General features: G+C 42.7%; 2 long non-coding RNA genes across 2 annotated transcripts; both read right to left on the reverse strand.

The window, feature by feature from the left end:
* Positions 1–2,376: 2,376 nt before the first annotated feature.
* On the reverse strand, positions 2,377–5,284 carry LOC127779954 (uncharacterized). The gene is made up of 3 exons (XR_008018747.1): positions 4,168–5,284; positions 3,205–3,624; positions 2,377–3,130 (listed from the first exon to the last, which is right to left on the reverse strand). It is a non-coding gene; the product is annotated as an uncharacterized LOC127779954 (long non-coding RNA).
* A 119-nt stretch (positions 5,285–5,403) lies between these two features.
* Positions 5,404–11,100, reverse strand: LOC127780857 (uncharacterized). Its single transcript, XR_008018835.1, has 5 exons — positions 11,005–11,100; positions 9,036–10,150; positions 7,936–8,213; positions 6,501–6,561; positions 5,404–6,340 (listed from the first exon to the last, which is right to left on the reverse strand). It is a non-coding gene; the product is annotated as an uncharacterized LOC127780857 (long non-coding RNA).
* Positions 11,101–12,701: the final 1,601 nt, after the last annotated feature.

A 12,701-nucleotide genomic window follows, 5' to 3' on the forward strand; every position in this document is an offset into this window, starting at 1 on the left:
TGTATCGGCCATCCCGAGCAGCATCATCTCGGCCTCCAGGAGGCCGGTCTGACCGGGAAAGTGCCGCCGGTCAGACCGCCACTATCTAGCCGGTCTGACCGGCCAGGGCACGCCGGTCAGACGGTCAGACCGCCACTATGTGGCCGGTCTGACCGCCCCTGGTCAGGCCGAACCCAGTGAATTTGTGTAATGAAAAAGAGAGCACAAAAGAAAATGCAATGACCTAATGTGGCAATTCAAATCATCTCTTTGCTAGGTCATTACCCCTCTTAATAGTACGGCGAAACTAAAATTAAACTAGCAAATTTGATCGCCCTACACCTCGATCAATTCTAAATTAAAGCGCTAGTTTTACCGTTTTCTTTCCCTTTGCTTTGCGCCGTCAATTTTAATCCATCGATAATCATCCATGCGCACATGTGACGTGGACCTAACTTAAAATGTATAGCTCAAAGACAACGGTTAGTCCACAATTAGTGCCTGTCATTAATTACCAAAATTAACACCGGGGGCCTAGATGCTTCAGCGTGTTGGTAGGCTGGTAGGCGGGGTAGCAGCGCGACGGCACGGTGTTGGCGATGGCGCGGTCTCGTGGCAGCACGGCATTGGCAAGGAGGGACACGAGACGATGTCCGGCAGATGGCGCCGTGTGTGCGGCGCCTAACCGGCCGCGTCCACGGGCGGTTAGGGCGGCGACGGTGATCGGAGGCTAAGCCCCAGCGGTTAGGGCGGTCGATGGTTGGGCGCGATGCACGGCGCGGCGAGCAGTCGGCGCGGCGAGAGCGGAAGGAATGGCGATGGAGGTCATCGGCGACACACGGCGGTGTTGGTCGATCGTCAGCAAGGATGGGATGGACGGAGATGGCTGCCGAGCCGGCGATGGGCGGTGGCGTGCGCGGCAGGGCGGTTAGGGGGTTAAGGAGGGGAGGGGGAAGTCATAAACTTCTTTATTGGGCTGCCTGGGCTAGAGGGAGGTAAAGTAAACTTTTCCCCAATGAATTTCTCAGGCCGAGACAGGGTTCAACAAAGGGAGGGGAAATAGACTTTTGCCAGATCGAACAAAGCAACATAACAGCAAGGAGAAGAAAATCCAAATATTTGAAGGAGAAAAGAAAATGATCCAAAATTCAATCCAAAACTCGGCACGATGCACTCCAATTGTGAAAGGTTTTTGAAGGCGGATTTTTAATCGTGGTTTTTAATAATCGGATTTTTTAGGGTGTATATTTCAAGGATAATATTTAAAAAATAATTAATTTCTAGTTCATCGTATTAATAGAAGAGAAAAAAAAGAATAAAATAAATATATGATGCTAATAAGGGGATACAAATAATATATTTGATCTCCTAATTTACTAAATAACAACCAAAATCATATTGTATATTAGTAGGCTCATTGGAAGCTCGAGCTCGGCTCGACAAAGCTCACGAGCTTTGGGAGAGGCTCAGGATCGGCTCGTCTGGACCTCAAGTCGAGGTCGAATCAAGCCTAGGATAAGTCAAGCTCGAGCAACTCGCGAGCCTCGAGCTTTTTTTGACAGCCCTAGCTGTCTTCTAATGATGGAGCTCCAGTCGCTGATACGACAGACTTTCGCAGCCTTGCAGGTGCTCTACAATATCTCACCTTCACTCGGCCAGACATTGCTTATGCCGTCCAGCAGGTTTGTCTTCACATGCATGACCCATGGGAGCCACACCTTGCCGCTCTCAAGCGCATCCTCCGCTATGTTCGTGGAACCCTGTATCACAGTCTTCGCCTTCACTGCTTCCCTACTGTTGACTTGGTGGCTTACTCTGATGTTGATTAGGCCGGTTGTCTAGACACGCGGCGGTCTACCTCAGGCTATGCAGTGCTCTTAGGTGATAACCTCATCTCCTGGTCCTCCAAGCGTCAGAACACAGTCTCATGCTCCAGGGCTATGCAGTGCTCTTAGGTGATAACCTCATCTCCTGGTCCTCCAAGCGTCAGAACACAGTCTCACGCTCCAGTGCCGAGGCTAAGTACAGGGCAGTTGCCAACACTGTTGCTGAAACATGCTGGCTTCGCAACTCCTTCATGAGCTCCACACTCCTCCGAGCAAGGCTACCCTTGTCTATTGTGATAATGTCAGCGTTGTCTATCTCTCCACCAACCCTGTGCAGCATCAACGGACCAAGCATGTTGAGATCGATTTTCACTTTGTTCGTGATCGTGTTGCCGCAGGAGCTGTACGTGTTCTGCACGTGAGCACTACCTCACAGTTTGCTGATATCTTCACCAAGGGTCTGCCCACTGCTGTGTTTTTGAAATTCCGATCTAGTCTCAACGGTCGGCCAGCCGATGCTAAATATTCGGCATGTATATCTGTTTCCTTGTGGCCTAACCTCCCGATAGCATTTCAGATGAAGAAGCAATTCCATCAGCAGCAATTTTGTAGTAGTAGTAGTAGCAAACACTCCGGTTACATAAAAGAGTACCAAAACAAGATAGTAAAATTGTCTAGTCCATTAAGTAGACTCCATAGCTAAAGAATATTAAGGTCTATACCTAACAAATTTTGATTGCTAATTGATGAGTAATAAGACTAATTTATGCTTGAGCTGAACAACGACTTAGAATTTTGATAGTACTCTTGATAGTACTCCTGCTCCTCGATGCACATTGCACTAGTATCAGTCCTCAAAAGCTTATCTTCTTCTACCATTCTTTTCAACTCAAACTTGTTTTTCTCTAGATCAATCCAGTGTTGCTCAAGTGCTAAAGCAATTTTGTACCTCTCCTCAAGCTTCCGCTCCTTCTCCGCATCGGCCTCTTTCTTCTTATCCAATAGATAGTCTAAGGACTCTTTCCTTGATTGATACGAGCGTTCGCACATCTGTTGTTTCGCCTTCTTCCTCCCCATGGGTCTTCCCTCGCCTTCTGTATTCTCTGGATCTGCAGTAGTCCCACTCTCATCAGCATTACATGCAGGTGTACACATCGCAGGAGTGGAATCGTCGGTCTTCTTCTGCTTCTTGTTAGAAGTTTTACTAGCTGCCAGCTGAGTGTGCTTAGTTTGCCACTTTGGAAGATTCTTTAAAACATTGTAGCAATGCATGAACTGAAACTTCTTTTCCTCTTTCTTCTTGTACAACATGCTGCTTGCACATGCTGCAAAAAAATGAACATAAGTCAGAAATATAAAAGACAAGATTGGAAAATATGCTGCATAAACCAAGTATTACCATCTCCTCAGGATTGACACCACTCTGATTTCGATTCTGAATTTGGCATAAGTAACCAGTGTACTTATTGACTTGCTCTTGTATAGCGGACCAATGATGTACAAGTGAACTTTGGGACCGATCTGAATCAAATTCCTTGTTCTCATGAAAATATTCATAAATGTGGCCCCAATATATACCACGAGATTGATCTGTCCCTTGAACCGCATCAAAAGAAACATTTATCCATGGTGGCAGCAAAAGGTTGTCCTCCTCCAAACTGAAATTTTTGGACTTTTTTTTGGTTCGGTCTCACAACAGCATTTTCATTCCCAATTGGATCTTATTCATCGGCGTATTGGCTTCCAATCTCACTCGACTCAAAATGATTGCTCACATCATTGATCAAGTTTGTGTAATATCGCTCTCGCTCCATACCATCTGTCCATGGACAAAAATTACATTCTGTTATCTGAAAGTTCACATGTATTGGATGGTGACAACTTTTTGTACACATAGTATATATCAAAAGCTAAGCATTAGCATCTGGTAATGGATTCCAATTTGCAATTGATTAAACAAGTTTGAAAGTCGCATGGAGAGAGCATACAAACGTGCTAATTTGGATACTGAAAATGACAAGGTTCAGAGAAATGATCCTATATCAATACTGACAGTGACAAGGTTCAGATAACTGTTTCTATATGGATCAAACAAGAACAGATTGTTCAGAGAATTTCAATCGTGACCCTGCTAATCCCTGAGCATCACCAACAGCTTAAATTTCAGAGCATCATATATGAAATTCAGTACATAATGAATTTCCATTGTGTCAAACTCAGAGCATGACTTTGAGAGCATATCAAACTCAGTGCATATTATCAAACTGAAATTCCAGTTATGACGGATAATAAACTTGGCTTCAGATGTGAAGGAATTCACAGCATATAAACTTGACACTGAACGAATCAGGATCGGACTTACCGAAATTGCTCATGTGGAGGAATTCTTCATGTGAGAGGGGATCCAATGGCTCGCTAGACATCTGCTCCTCCATGGCCTCGGATGCCTGAAAACTGGAGTAGGGAGGTGGGGGCGTACGTTGATGGCCGCTGGGCAGCGGTGGGGGGCGCTGATGGCAGCTGGGCGGCATTGTGGGGCGCGAATGTCTGACGGGCGGCGGTGGGGGACGCGGATGGCCGCCGTACCATAACTCGCCATACCGTGGAGGCACCCCGAAATGAGGCGGTGGTGGTGCTTGCGGCCGCAGGACACCTCCTCCGCCAACCACTCGAAGTCTGGCCGTCGTCGCCACACCACGCACCGCACCATGGTACCAATCCATTGCTGCGGAGGAAGAGGCCGCCGCCGCCGCCGAGGAAGATGTCGCCGCTACTCTAAAGTCCGGATAGAGATCGGAACCTGATCTATTGGGAGATATTGGATATCTGTTGGGCATGCTCTAAAGTCCTATTATCTCACAGGTAGAGCGCTAAGAGCGGGGCGGCGGCGGGCCGCGGGCGGAGTGGCGGGGCGGGCGGCGGCCGGAGCAGGCCGACGGAGACCTGCACGGCGAGGATCACGCCGTTGGCCCACGTCGCCACGGCACGCCGCGGCGGCGAGCTCGGACATGGTCGCCGTCCGGAGACATTCGCTGCAGGGTTCTAGCGACACGGGAAGGGGTCGTCGGGGCATCCATCCCCGCATCCATCCTGAGCCAGAGATGTTCATCGCCTAGCGCATAAGCAGATTAAGCGCGTAGCGCCGCCGCCTTGTGCTGTCGATTCTCGTCGTCGTCAGCCCATAAGTGGCCTGGCTGGCGGCCGACTCCCCGTCCATTCCATGGAGGAGGGAGAACATGGGGCAGCAGCCGCGCAGCATCACCTACGTGCATCTGCAGGGCGCAGGCGAGGCTATGGCTGAGGCGGTTCATCGGCGGTAGTAATAATAAACTTATTTAATTAACAAATCACTAGTAATTTGTCCGTGTTAACGCTACGATAGCATTTAGTAATACAAATTAAACAATCAAAAGAATGGAGTACAATATATGTTTTCTCAAACAGACATACAATAGAAGGTTTAACATTAAACACGAGTTATTATATGGTTAATTACAAAGCCATTCTAGTAAAAATAACATCGCAATTGTTTCATTGTTTCAAAACAATATAAGAGATTTTGTTCTATTCATCCCTCGTCTAGATCCATTGACATGCATTGCATATAAATAACGTCTCATAGCAGGGATACAAAGCCCTTCTAAAAAAAATAAATCTATTCAAAATCCAAAATGTCTTATAGTGGGATACAAAGGAAGTAATTCGTAATGTACGCCTTCACAATCAAAGCATAGACATAAAAATTTAAATCATCCATCAACATCTAATGTTTAATCTATATCTCGTTTCAGATAGAATTCATTATCTACTATCGTTTTTCTTATAAACCATAAAAAAAAGCTATTCCTATACATATGTCACCAAATAGAATTTTCCTTCTATTTTATCTTGTTCATATGGCCCAAATATTATTAGGAGGAGCAACACCATTATTCATTTTGCAAATCGACGACCAGCAGTTAATTACCTGGAATATTATCCTAATCAATACCATTAAGCTTATGAGGTATGCACCACTATTTCTGGAATACTATCATAATCAATTTGCACACTTCTTAAATGAAGTTGATTGTTGAATCGATAATCATGAGGCAAACAATTCCCAGAAAATCTGTCCACTCAGGACCTTGGCTCTGAAAAAAACCAGTGAATGAACGGATATTGAAGAAAACCATTATGGGTTTCTTTGGATGAATTTAGCATTGTTGAACAATCATCGATGTTTACATCCTATATTCCAAAGAACACAAAACAGATCACTTACACCACCATTTGCTAAGACCAATGCCATCACTGTTGCTGCCTAAATCATTCAGGACAAAGGATTCCACATAAAGCTGAGAAACTTGATGCTCTTGTTCTATTCCAAAAGGAAGTAAAAAATATGAGGATTTCAGAACAGGAATGTAGGTAAACAATGATCAGAAAAAGGCAGATAAACTTCTCCAATCTGCTTGCACGGGACAGCTGCAAGCGTTCTACTGCATCTTCTGATGAAAGCCCCACGTGAAATGTATTCAGCTCCTCAAAAATGTCTACAAGGAGCAGATTCACCTTCTATTATATATCCTCACAAAGCACAGCATTAAGACTATATGTTTCAAAACCCGTCAAAGTCTACAACATGCCAAATTATACAAAAGTCTACACCTTGCGTATGTACTGGTGTCTGGTCACCTGAAATATAGATATTACCTGAAGATTATTGCCAGTTGAAGACCATGCAAAAGTCTGAGATGCAATTAAAAAGTTTAACCTGAGATAGAAAGTAGAAAATTGTTAGGACACCGCACCATTCTGAATTTTAAGTCCACCAAACATATATATGCGACAGGAAAAATTGCAATCAGTTGCTATAGAAAAATATAAATTTCGCTTAAAATATCTTAAAACTAATCAAATCCAAACAAAGGTACAGTTGATCAACTCCAAGCGATAGTGTATATAAATGTTGTGCTTGGACAAAGATGCAAACAATGAACCATATCAATGCTAATGGGTTTTCTTTTTCCAGTAGATGAAGCATGAAATTTTTGTGCAAATTATACAGTAAATATGCTCACATGACAAGTTATCGATGCAATGTTTTTTGGCTGCATGGTTAATTACTGGTTATCTCATGACAAAGCAGAAGAGGGTGATTTTTTTTCTTCCAGCCACATCAATTCTTCTGTTGTGCCTTTTATAGGGAATAGTTTGAGCATATTTGTTATATTTTTGAAATGGCCAACAATTGTCAGGAAATTATATTTCCAATCAACAATATGCTATATACTCAAGCATTTGAAAGTGATATTGTCCGATATGGTACTCAGTTATATTATATACATACATATAATGCACATGAATAGTGTGATATTGCCCAATACTATATGTCAAATTCAGAAAATAGGGTCAGAAAGTCATATATGTCAAACATGATTAAATGAAAAAATGAGGACTTCACTTCGCGGGGACATCTCTCCATATCACACAAACTGCTTTATTTTTTTTTCATGTGCCCAATTTCTGATCTACTTTAGTTGAGAGGAGCAGACCGCATGTGCCCTATTCTGGACAAACAATATAGAAGTATTTGGCAACTTAGATGAAAATGAAATCATTCACTATTTGGCAACTTAGAAGTATAAAGCATAAACATGTATAAGAGCAATCACTTTGTGACCTCACCAAAGCTGCTATATGTTGTCAGAAACCAAAGATATATAGAAAATAGTACTGATTGATAAAGCATAACTATAGGTTTCAATTTTATGCACAGTAGAATTAAATTTGAATGTAAAAAAAATGTCATAAACCTACAAAAAAATGCAATCTATTTTTGTCTTTTTGAACAGTCTAATATTTTATCAGAAGTTGAAGAAGCCTAAGTAGCAGTCTACAAAACAATGCAATCTATTTTTGTGTTTTTCAACAGTCATAAGCCGAATTTTTTAAAAAAAAACAGCTACATTGAAAATGAACTTGTCATATATATATATATATAGTCATAAGCTACTCTAAGTCATTACAAAGCAGCCAAAGTATCAGTCTACAGAACATTGCATTCCAACCTATCTTTTCCAATTCTCAGAGACAAGATCACAAAACACATGAGGTGCTTCAGTCTGAATGTTTTGGTTCAAGATACCTTTTGGCGGCGTGGCTCCGTATCGGCGGCGGTTGAGGCAGAGGCCGAGGAGGAGGTCGCCAAAGCAGTTTGTCGGAGGAGACCGGCAATGCGTGACGATTTGGGTGGCGGAGGGACGGCGGCGGCGGCGGCGGCGGCGGCGGTGATGCCGGTTGAGACAGAGTCCGAGGAGACTTCAGCGGTCGAGGGACAGCGACGGGAGACCGGATCGGCGATGTCGGTTGAGGCGGCGGCGGCAGGCAGTCGTCGGAGAGGCAGCGGAGAAAAAAATTCCAAATCTAGAAGAGAAACTATGGTTAACGCAAGAAAATTCAAGAAAAAATGGGTGGGAGATAGAGGGATGATGGTCATTTCATATCAGCTTGTACATTCAAACTAATTTGATCCTGTTCACTTATAAAAATCATATCAAGAGATTTTTATGAAATGACCATCAGACTATATGCTTAAATGCTTGAGAAGATTTTTCTAACTTTCAGGAAGTCCGTGGTCGCACTTATATTCTGATTTTCTATAGACTTTGTGCAAATTCTCGAAAGGAACTATACTATATATTAATAGCAAAACATAGGCAGTGGTTGGCACTTATGAAAAAATCTGCTTAAAATATTCTATTGTGTGGTCTAGATTATGTAGATAATAGTCCCCTGAACCATTATATTGTCCATGCTCTAAGAGGAAAGATCTAGCTAGTATGATGGTGCCTCCCATTCGACAGGTTTCTGACAAACAATGCACATATACATTACAAGAGAATTGTCTGTGACGTCGCAGATCAAAATGGGGACATGTGGTCAACCTAACAAATTGGGTGTGTCTGAAATGAACCCACCCCAACAGAAGAAAAGAAAGAAAAACAACTGTCTGTTATTCCTCTGTCTGCAAGGTAGGGAAAAATCATTACCAACGGAAATAATTTGTATAATCACCCCCAATGCATCAGCTATCAGTGTAAACCAAAAGATTCAGCAATATGAAAGTTGAATTAGGGAAACCATTATTGATCAACCTATAACAGGAAAAGATAATCTGCAGCATATCATTTTATACCCACAGCTTTTTCACATAAGCATTTTAACAAACACAAATCGTGCGCACACCTGATGGAGACAGGGAAGCAGCAGTCCTCCACACTGCCACAGGAGTAGGCGTCGACGGCGGTGGCGGTGGCGTTGGCGGCGGGGGATTCGGCGGCGGGGTCGAGGAGGAGGAGTCACTGCGAGGGGTGGCGGCGTCGGTGGCAGGTGGGCGGAAGGAGGAAAGGCAGGGGGACAGCGTCAGCGCTAGGCGTCAGCGGCGGGGAGGAGGAGGAGGAGAGGCGGGGGGATCCTGAGCGGCGGGGGTTAGGGTTGGGAACCGCGAGGGAATCGACTGGGGCGGCGACCTCAAAGAGAGGGAGGGCGTAGCCGCAATGGGGGCGCGGTGGAGAGCGATGGGCGGTGGTGACGATGGTGGGCGCCGGCGCGGCGATTTTTCGCGGTACGGAGGGGCGCGCGGCGCGATGGTGGTGCGGACTGCTGAGGAGGAGCGGCGTCGATTGCCGCCGGGCGGTGAGGGGGCGAGAGAGCGGCGCTGGGCGGCGTGATTTCGGGCGTGAGGAGATGGGGTGCGGGAAGGGGAGGAGGGGGAGACGTGGGGTAACGTGAGGCGTTGGATTGGATGATTTTGGACCATTGGATGTGTGCCATGATGAACGATGAATGAGTAAATAAAAGCATTTGTTGTACTATAGTAGGGTAGATAGATTACTCACTGAAAACTTGGCGTGGCTTTGCCACGCCATTACGGTGAATGGCCTAGTGTTCTTAGCAGAGTGGCCTAAACTCGGTAATTTCATTTTAAAAATACTCCAATATCTTGTGTTTATTAAAATGCTCCAAAATGGTAAGTAGACTCCCAACATGATTAAAACAAATATAACCATATAAGTCAACATTGAGGCACAAAGAATAATTTCATATGAATTGCAGATCATTTCATAGAAATTGTCTGTCGCTATGCCAACTCGATAAAACCACAACCCAGTCATTCTCATCCTCATCCATCGGATTCATCTGAGCAATCCTGCGTCCATTTTGGGAACAAAATACATCCGGTCCTGGTATAGAGTGCACGTCATATCGATATAGGTGTTGTATTTATATGCACCCCTGATACGGCTCGTCATGTAGATGCACAATCTTTTACGCCTTGATGCTCACAGTGAATGAACGAACTTCTCATAGAAAACAAATTGAGTAAAGCAGTTATAACATAATATATTGTTATGTTCACAGAGAAAGCAACATGAAAAAAAAAGAGTAAAATGGTAGGACTTAATATACCATTACGCTCACAGTAACTAATACTCAGGGGCGGATCCAGGAAGAAAAAATAGGGAGGCTCAATTACACAGTTTCTTCAACCTCCAGTCATTTAGGGACTTTTAGTTTATCATTCATGGTGAAAAAAAATGAAGGGGGTGCTTCGGGGGGTATCCATGAGTCTTGTAGGTGTAGGGGGGACTCGAGTCCCCCTGCACCCACGTTGGATCCGCCCCTGCTAATACTGACATGAGCATGGTTCTACCATCCACGTGTGCTACTGTCTTATTAATCAGCAAGTCTGTTTCCTCATTTGAAGCAGTTATTCAAGCATATTCAGCTCTCAATGACAGTAGTGAGAAACTCTACCTCCTAAGATTCATGCACACTGCACACATCATCTATAAATTGCAAATGGTTTAATTCGGTCTACATCATCTAGTTTGAACTAAACTCAATAAATTTTAGCCCAAAAAAAATCTTATTTAGGAATGACCTGATTTATCTTGTTTATTTGAATAAAGCATGTGCTCTCTGCATTTACAAATAGACCCATCAAAGAACAATGTTTATTTGAAAATGAACTATAGGAAGATGCACAGCTAGCTTGACTGAATCATTTACATTGAAGCATAAGAACTGTGTGCCATGCAATGCAAAACTTCTTTTCTCAATTAGAAATTTAACTATTTTCTTGACAAACTGCAATATAAATTTCTGAAGCTGCACAACTGGTGTTTATTATATTAAGAGGTATGATATCTACCTCTGCCATGGCATTAGTTATGATATCTGGAATGGGCTCTATAGTGTCACCGATCCACCGTATCTGGAATGAGCTGCCCTTCTCTTGGTAATTTGCTATCTGCTCCACAGTTGTCAAAGAACCAATATCAAAATGCAATTTCAATATAGCAGCATCAACGAAGACAGGGGGGACGGAGAGAGTTAATGATGGGTGATAAACTCAGGCAATTCTTCAGAGTGCTACCAATAGGCAGAGATAAATTACAGAGCTGTAGAATATCTCTTTTTGCTGAAGATTATTAACAACATCAGTGATTCAGTGTAAAAAAGTGAAACCAGATTAATGGAATGGAATAGTGAATTAAAGTCGTTATCTTTAGAGAGATGATGCTGCCAGATTGGAGGTTTCAAAATGTTACATAAGATTATAATTCAATCAAACGACACATTTCTATTTCAGAAAAGATAGCTAAAGAGAGCATTTGCTTTTCATTCTTCAGTGATAATTTCAGTTTGAAGTGGAGTCGCGATTGAACTTTTGCAGCGTACATCTGAGAATAGCATAGTAGGATGCTTCACTGGAATGATCAATTTATATTTTGAACTCATGAAATAGTAAAAGCTGAAGTACTCCTACATCACATTTAACCAGTCTCAACCATAGTAGTGCTCAGAGAAGAATTCAGAAACCATGGTTTGCAGAGAAATAGAGCATCATGATTCACCAAATATACTGAACATTTCAACATTGGCACAATAATAACTAACTTCAAGGCCTCAAGGAATATTCATAGTAAAATGAGAAGACTTTTTTTTCTGTGAGGAATAAAATGGACCATATTTTTATGAAGTTGTATCAGACTTGCTCAGAAAATTGCATGGTACATTGTATAGCCAATATTCTATTTCTTGAACCTATCTAACTATGTCAAAAGGTGTGAGTTAGACTTATTATATAACTATATGAGTGAATTGACAACAGGAATAATCCCTGCGAGTAGGTTCAACTGATAGGACCTATACATTCTGGAATAAATGAACTAAATTTGTTTGACGACATAAACTTGATAGGTCTAGATGCTCGCTAAGCTATCATAGGAAGAGTAAAATCTTTCTCACAACAAAGCTATGACCATTGGCAAAAGACAGGATGGTCTAGTTGCATAGAAGAATTATCAACAAGGACAACCACATGATAGACTATTTGTCATATTTCAGACAATAATAGACATATATGCATATTTCTTTTTCAGATACTGCTATGATATCATATGTGTCATTGTGTATTCAGCTTGTTAATTTCTACCTTACATCGTTGAAGTGTTTTTGGTTGCTAAATAGGATAAATTTTATACTTGTAGATATACAAATACACCTAATTGAACTTGATTAACATAATTCTGTACAGAGCACAGCTAGCAGGCAAAGGTGAACAGAGATGTAGTTAACATGCCTGGGTGCTGATGTGTGAAGGTGTTACGGATGCTTGGTCTTCTGCCACCTTCGTACTGTAAGTCAAGAAATGCCAACTCTTCAGATTTCAGACAGAGACAAAACATTTTACAATGTAACAGTTAATTTTTGGCAACTAATTCATTCCTTGGTGCCAATCCGAGCAATATTCAGTAGCATCGTGTAACACGCAAAAACCACCGAAAACAGCAAAAGAAATTCCTTCTTTTTTTCTTAATTACAGGTGGAATTAATCACCTGTGG

Source organism: Oryza glaberrima, chromosome 7 (assembly GCF_000147395.1).
Source record: "Oryza glaberrima chromosome 7, OglaRS2, whole genome shotgun sequence".
Taxonomy (NCBI): domain Eukaryota; kingdom Viridiplantae; phylum Streptophyta; class Magnoliopsida; order Poales; family Poaceae; genus Oryza; species Oryza glaberrima.